This window comes from Eschscholzia californica, unplaced genomic scaffold, assembly GCF_041429995.1.
Source record: "Eschscholzia californica isolate CP2 unplaced genomic scaffold, dmEscCali1.0.p SCAF_1, whole genome shotgun sequence".
Taxonomy (NCBI): domain Eukaryota; kingdom Viridiplantae; phylum Streptophyta; class Magnoliopsida; order Ranunculales; family Papaveraceae; genus Eschscholzia; species Eschscholzia californica.
In genome coordinates, this window is record NW_028238198.1 from 75,300,728 (window position 1) to 75,308,065 (window position 7,338).

The 7,338-nt window shown below is 32.4% G+C and overlaps 1 non-coding gene across 1 annotated transcript; it reads left to right on the plus strand.

The window, feature by feature from the left end:
• The first annotated feature begins 5,220 nt into the window (after positions 1-5,220).
• TRNAM-CAU (transfer RNA methionine (anticodon CAU)) lies at positions 5,221-5,292 on the plus strand. The gene has a single exon. It is a non-coding gene; the product is annotated as a tRNA-Met (tRNA).
• Positions 5,293-7,338: the final 2,046 nt, after the last annotated feature.

Below are 7,338 nucleotides of genomic sequence, written 5' to 3' on the forward strand. Positions count from 1 at the left end.
TTTAAATGTTTTATAAGAGGATACATTTGTATCCTATTATCCCTGCTATCTCTTTACACTCGCTCAACTTTTTTTTACATAAAAGATAATTTAATTTCAGAAAACACTTATTAATAGAAAATAAAAGGGCACTTTATGAACAGAGTTTACAAAACTATTTTATCAAAATATATGACTTTAAAATTTTGAATTCAAAATAATTTAATTTAGAAAAAAAAACACAACTATGTACTTAAAATTAGTTTTGAATCCATTCGTACTTTTTTAATTAACAATAAATTCAAATTTCCTACAAAAAGTTGAAAAAAAATCTAAAAACACTAAAATATCTTTTTCATGATCCGGCAATCCTGATTTGTTAAAGTAAACTAGGTGCTTAGTAGACAAAAACATATAGATCTGCATTACTTGTCTCACTACTCATGCTCAAAGCATTCCTAACCATTTTCATGAAAAAATGATCTTATAAGGGAGAGGTAGTTTCACCATTGCTTTTTCATGACATTTGATTATATAATGTTATACCTAATAAATTGTGCATATTTAAAAGCTTCTTATTGCATGATTTGGATTCAAAATTAATAGAAATATGAAGGTTTGATATAGTGTTAAACTGTGTTGTAAAATACGAACATGAAACGTTGGAAGAAACTGTAGGCAATGATTATTTGTCAAGTATAAAGTTTATCTTTAAATAAACAATAAAACTAACCATATTAAACCAAGTTTTAAAACTTTGATCAGCTCAACTTACAGAAGACTCATCTGATTCGAATCGATGAAAATTACTCAAGTAACATAAATTGAAACGTGATAACATGACTTACAACAGACGTCTAAAGCGTGGTGGTTCCATGGCTCCGAGGTGGATCGAAATCTGGCTCATATTATTTCTAAGTTTATTTTTAGATTCAAAGTTTTACAACTACTCCAATGTTAATTAGTTCGACATCACTTAAAACTAAAGTATAATTACCACCTTACTTAGACATGATACATTCTATAAGTTAGGTCTTCCATAAATAATCTAACATTTTATCTCCTAAATAAGTATAGGTTTTTTAATCAATCACCTTGTTTATTGCCACTGGCAATTCTGTATAATTCCACTTTATTCACCTGCCAACATGACCTATACTCAACTTCCTCCATCATTTTACTCCTTTAAGTTCATCTCTGTCTACTATTATCTCCCTAAAGTAATGTGAATATCCACGAAACACAAAAAATAATTCCAATTTTATATTAGTGTCGTCGGGACAATATGATTGCTTAAATAATCTTTTCAAAACTGTTTTATTTAGTGTTTCAAATTTTATGGTATCTTTGCTTTTGTTTTGGAGAGCTCAAACTCAGAATATATGGGGAGACTGTTGAACTTAAGAGTTCAGGGGGTAGTGGATCAGGACATTGGGGAACATGACATTGGGAGACATTTCAAATGTCATGAAATGTTTGTGTTATTCATTTGGGACACGAAATTATGGACAAGACAAATTAATTTTGGGGACATTTGGAGACATTTTAGTGTAAATTTGGAGAGCTTTCGGCGAGAAAATGTTTCTCAAAATATGGAAGACATTTGAGGGCACTTGGGGACATCTCAGTAAGAAATAATAAAAATAATTATTATTATCAAATTAGATTAAATAATATATGATAATTAATATATACAAATATTAATTATTATAATACTTAATAATGATATTATTATCATATTACTATTATTATATTATTGTAATATTGTCTTATTATTATATTACATATTATTGTAGTATTATTATATTATTATAATATTATTGTTATATTACTATATTATTATATTACTATCTTATTATATTATTATATTATTATATTATTATATTATATTATATTATATTATATTATATTATATTATATTATATTATATTAAATAGTAAATATTTACCAATTGTCTATCAATGTCCATAGATATCTACGGATGTCTACGAAAGTCGAAAAAATATATATTTAAAATATTAATTATATTTTTTTGTTTTATATAATAAGACAATAATAATATTAAAATAATAAATATCAACTAAATGTCTATCACTATCCACAGATATTCACGGATGTTTACGAAAGTCAAAAAATATATTTTGAAATAGTAGTACAAATATATTATTTCATAAGATTAGACAATAATGATAATATTATAGTAATAAATGTTCACCAATTATCCATCAATGTCCTCAGATATCCACAGATGTCCACAAAAGTCGGAAAATATATTTTTGAAATAGTAGTACAAATATATTATTTCATATGATTGGACAATAATGATAATATTAAAATAATAATTGTCCACCAGTTATCCATCAATGTCTTCAGATATCCACAGTTGTCCACAAAAGTCTAAAAATATATTCTTGAAATATTAGTACAAATATATTATTTTCATATGGTAAGACAATAATGATAATATTAAAATAATAAATGTCTACCAATTGTCCTTCAGCGATGTGATAATAATAATAATAAGAAAAATAATATCAACTACGTATTTTGTCCATGGTTTCAATATGTTGAAATGTCCCCAAGACATTTTGTCCATGAATCAAATGTCTCCAAGACATTTTGTCTATGAATCAAATGTCTTGAAATGTCCACGGAACATTTTGTCTCCGAATGTCCCCTAATGTCCCGAACCACTACCACCCCCTGTTTGAAGAGTTTTAGACATCAAAAGAATCTCCTTGTTGTTTCATAATTGTTGTTTTGCTAGATTTGTTAGAGAAAAACTGTTCAATTTCCTAAGTTGCTAATTGTTTCGCATTCATATGAAACGATGAATGTTTCAAAAGGATATGTATTTGTAATTGTGGTGCAATAGTTTGATGTATTCTTACATATTTTCCTTTCAAGGGGTGCTAAATCCCCATAAGAGTTTTTTTTTTTAAAACAACATAACATCTATTCCAAAATAGAAGAGTTTGTTACAAGGATGATATGATGGGAAGATAAGCAGTTAGGAAAACAAAAGGAGCAAGATAGACCAGATTTCCTAAAGTTAATAGCAGCAATATGAGCCTTGCTATATAACTTTCTATTCACACACAAAAAGAGATAGTATTAAAAGAGAGAGCTAGTTTTCTAATATCTCTAATCACATGATTTGTTGTCCAATGAAAAGAGAGCTTTGGTTGCCACTCAACAAACTATTAAGGTTTAAAGAGTCTCCTTCCAACAGTAAGTTTGTGATTCCATGATTAGTTGCCCACAAAATGCCTTTCAAAGCAGCTAAACTTTCTCTTTCATCTACAGACCTGGTACAGATGAGGTGGGACTCCCCTGCGACATGTTTACCTGTAAAATCATGAACCACAAAAGCCAAGAAGATAAAAGTGATTTTTTTGTAAATGAAACGTCATAATTAATCTTAATAGTGCCTGAGGGAGGTGGTGCCCATTGAGTTGGTTGGACTGAGAGAATTGGATAAGCTCTGAGGTTAACTGTTTGGGCATGGATGAAAGTTTTTGTTAAATGGACCAAAGATTCCACATGTAAAGCCTTTTCTTTGCAAATGATTTCACACCGATGCTTCCACATATGCCAAATGGATGTGGATATGGGTTCTAGTGCTGTGAGGGTGGCCGAGTGATCAATGTGACCATCTAGATTTAGAAAATGTTCGAACCAGAAGTTAAAGTTTAAGAACTGGGTTGGATGAATATTGTTTGGGAGAACTATTTGAAGGAAAGCCTTTGTGACCTTGCAGTTTTGGATGAGATGCATTTAATGTTCGTCCTCTTCTGAGCATAGATGGCATAGAGGGGATATGTTGTCACAAAACCTCGACAGATTCAGGTTAACAGGATGTCATGGGCTAATTTCCAAAGAAACATGAGAATTCTGGAGTTGAGTATGAATTTCCAAAGATGCTTCCATATGGGTTGAGGTAAGGTAATGAGGTATGTGGAATTTTGAGAGACTGTGGGAGAGTAAACTAGAAATTTATAGTGGGAAGAGACTGTGAATTCTCCAGATTGTGATGGTATCCATTTCTGATTATCAGTTTCTGTATTAAGAGGGATTGCATGTACCATTGTTGGACTTCATCTGTAAACAGCAGAGATATATAATACTTGATGATTCCATGATTTGTTGTGTGTGATAAGTTGGGATACTTGAGTGTAACCATGACTATTTGGAGGACTACCTAATGGGGTAATGCTAGGAATCCAAGAGTCGGGCCATATATTTACCTTGGTACCATCACCCATTTCCCAAGTGATCAGTCTATCTATTTCTATTTGATTCTTCAGGATAGTCTTCCTCAACTAAGAAGGGTTGTGCTTCGCTTGGGGAGAGGAGTACTTAGCTTCCATTAATTGGACCCAAGAGTTGTTGGGTTTAGTTCTGATAGTCCAATTTAACTTACTTCTAAGAGTTGTGTTATCAAAGTTAATGTTTCTGAAGCCCAACCCTCCCAGAGTTTTAAGTTTACAAATGGAGGACCAATTCTTGAAGTAAATTTTGTTTGATGTAGGAGTTTTTCCCCACCAGAAATCTCTCTGAAGAGAAGTCATGGGTTTCTTGATTTTGCAGGGAATATCAAAAATAGCCATCTGGTATCTAGGGGCAGCAGCCAGTGATGACTTAATAAGTACACTCTTGCCTGCCTGAGATAGAAGGTTGTTTTTCCATTTATTGAGTTTATGTTGTAGTTTATCGATCAAAGGGAGAAAAGGAGTTACTTTCGATCTACCTATGAATATATTCATACCTAAGTAAGGGTCCTTTTTGTTTATTTGTTCAACCTTCGGAATATTGGCTACCATTCTATTATGCCTGTGATGGGCATTGGAACTAAAAAATACCACTTTTCTAGAAATTTATCATCTGATCAGAAGCTTTCCCAAAGTTGGTGAGAAGAGTTAGAAGATTCTTCACAAAAGGGATGTCCATTTTCAGAAAGAAGAGGCAATCATCAACAAAGAAGAGGTGAGCGATGATGGGCCCTGAGGATGATGGCTTAAAACCTGAATGAGTCCTTCTGATTGTGCTCTGTCAAGCCACTAAGAATTTGATTCAGTATATCATTGGCAAAATTTGTGGCTTTAATTTTAAATCTTTGAACGTCAGAGTTGCTTATGAGTCATGTTCACGGTAAAAGCTGGCCACTTGCATTTGGTCATAATTGTAGAACTTGAAATTGAATATTTAAAATAGCTCCTAATATTAATAAAGACATAAAATATCAGAGTGGCGCAGCGGAAGCGTGGTGGGCCCATAACCCACAGGTCCCAGGATCGAAACCTGGCTCTGATAATTCTGGCTTCCATTATCTGCTTCTTACGTGAGTTGAGTTTGAGAGGATGCATATAATTTTCCTGCAGATGTAGAATGTATTTGAGGAAGATGAAAATGGAAAACAAAATCAAATAAAACAATATCATGATTGATACGTCAACTTGCTTAAGAATTTAAATGCTCTAACTAACTATGTCTCAATTAATGACTGGAAAATGAATGATAATTAAAAGAAAAAGTAATACAACCTGCTTGTTTGATATATATAATGCAAATGAAATAAAACCAAGTTTTGCGCCACTATGTCACCTTAAGAAAAGGTTTGATTATCTGCTTCTTACGTGAGTTGAGTTTGAGAGGATGCATATAATTTTCCTGCAGATGTAGAATGTATTTGAGGAAGATGAAAATGGAAAACAAAATCAAATAAATCAATATCATGATACGTCAACTTGCTTAAGAATTTAAATGCTCTAACTAACTATGTCTCAATTAATGACTGGAAAATGAATGATACAACGGTAGGAGACAAAATCAGCAAGTGGATGAAGATGGGTGGGATGGTGCCGCCTTATTCATCCCTGTCATCTCTTTTTCACCTTCACCACTCACGAGCTATATCATCATATTTTTCTTTGAGTAGTCTTTTTTTCTTGAATTTTTCATGCGTTTAGTTTGAGCTTCCTACATATGCTATCACGTATTTAATGGTGATTTTACCCATATGAATGGATAGATATTGTTGGGCCCTTCATAATCTAACATTTTGCCGTCTTGTTCAAAATGTTCCTTCTAGAAGTTAATTATGAAAAGATGGAGTTCTCACTGGATAGAAATTGGTTGCTATAAGCACTTGATTTTTGTGCATTGATAACTTGATTTCGGTGAAATTTGGCAGCATCTTGAGAAATAGGCTAATTTATATTAGGGGAATTTGGCCAAAACTCCCTAAGAAATTATGATTTTGGTTAAAAAGGATTCATCAAAGTTTTTTAGGCTTCACCTCCCTGATGGCAATTATGTAATTTTCTATTTCAGTAAAAAGACCAACCTAACCCTAGTCTAAGAAAATACCTTGCAAACACCTTGCACTTCCTTGCAAACACTTTGCACTGTCTTGCAAAGCCTTGCAAACACTTTGCACTGTCTTGCAAAGCCTTGCAAACACCTTGCAAAGCCTTGCAAACACCTTGCATGGTTTTTGCAAACACCTTGGATAGCCTTGCAAACAAATTGCAGAGCCTTGCAAACACCTTGCAGAGCCTTGCAAAAACTTTGCAGAGCCTTGCGAACACCTTGCATGACTTTTGCGAATACCTTGCGAACACCTTGCAGAGCCTTGCAAAGCTTTGCAAACACCTTGCAGAGCCTTGCAAAGCTTTGCAAAGCTTTGCAAACACCTTGCAGAGCCTTGCAAACACCTTGCAATGCCATGCAAATGGTTTGCAAATGGTTTGCAAATTAGTTTTGAATTGATTTAACATAAAATTTGTTACAAATTATTATATTTTGTCTAATAGAATGTTGTATCGAAAAACTAGCTAAAACCCCTACAAATTCATAATAGTTATTTTATAAGCTCTAGCACCATCATTTTACTTTTCTTCGAAAAACTTCCAAAGCTTTCATGAAATTCTAAATTTGAACATAAATACCAATCATGATTGTCCAATAAAAGAATATTTCTCTCAAGCATTTCATCTAACAACTTTATAGCTATTTCAACCAACCTACGTCTTGTATAACCAACTAACGTTGCATTCCAAGCAACAACATCTCTTTCAAGCATTTTATCAAACACATTGCTTGCATCAACTATACTTTCACAACTTCCATATAAATCCAACAAATAAGTTTGAACATAAACATCAAAACTAACAAATTGTCATCCATCGTTCATAACTCAATGAAAATAATGCAATGAAGAAGTTGGATTATACCTTGAAACACTATCAAATTCTCCTTCCATTGAAAGTATATAAAACTTTCTCTCTCTAGAATTTAGAACCAAAAACTAAATCAAACCCCTTAAAAGCCTCTTCAAACAACAACCAAATAGATTAA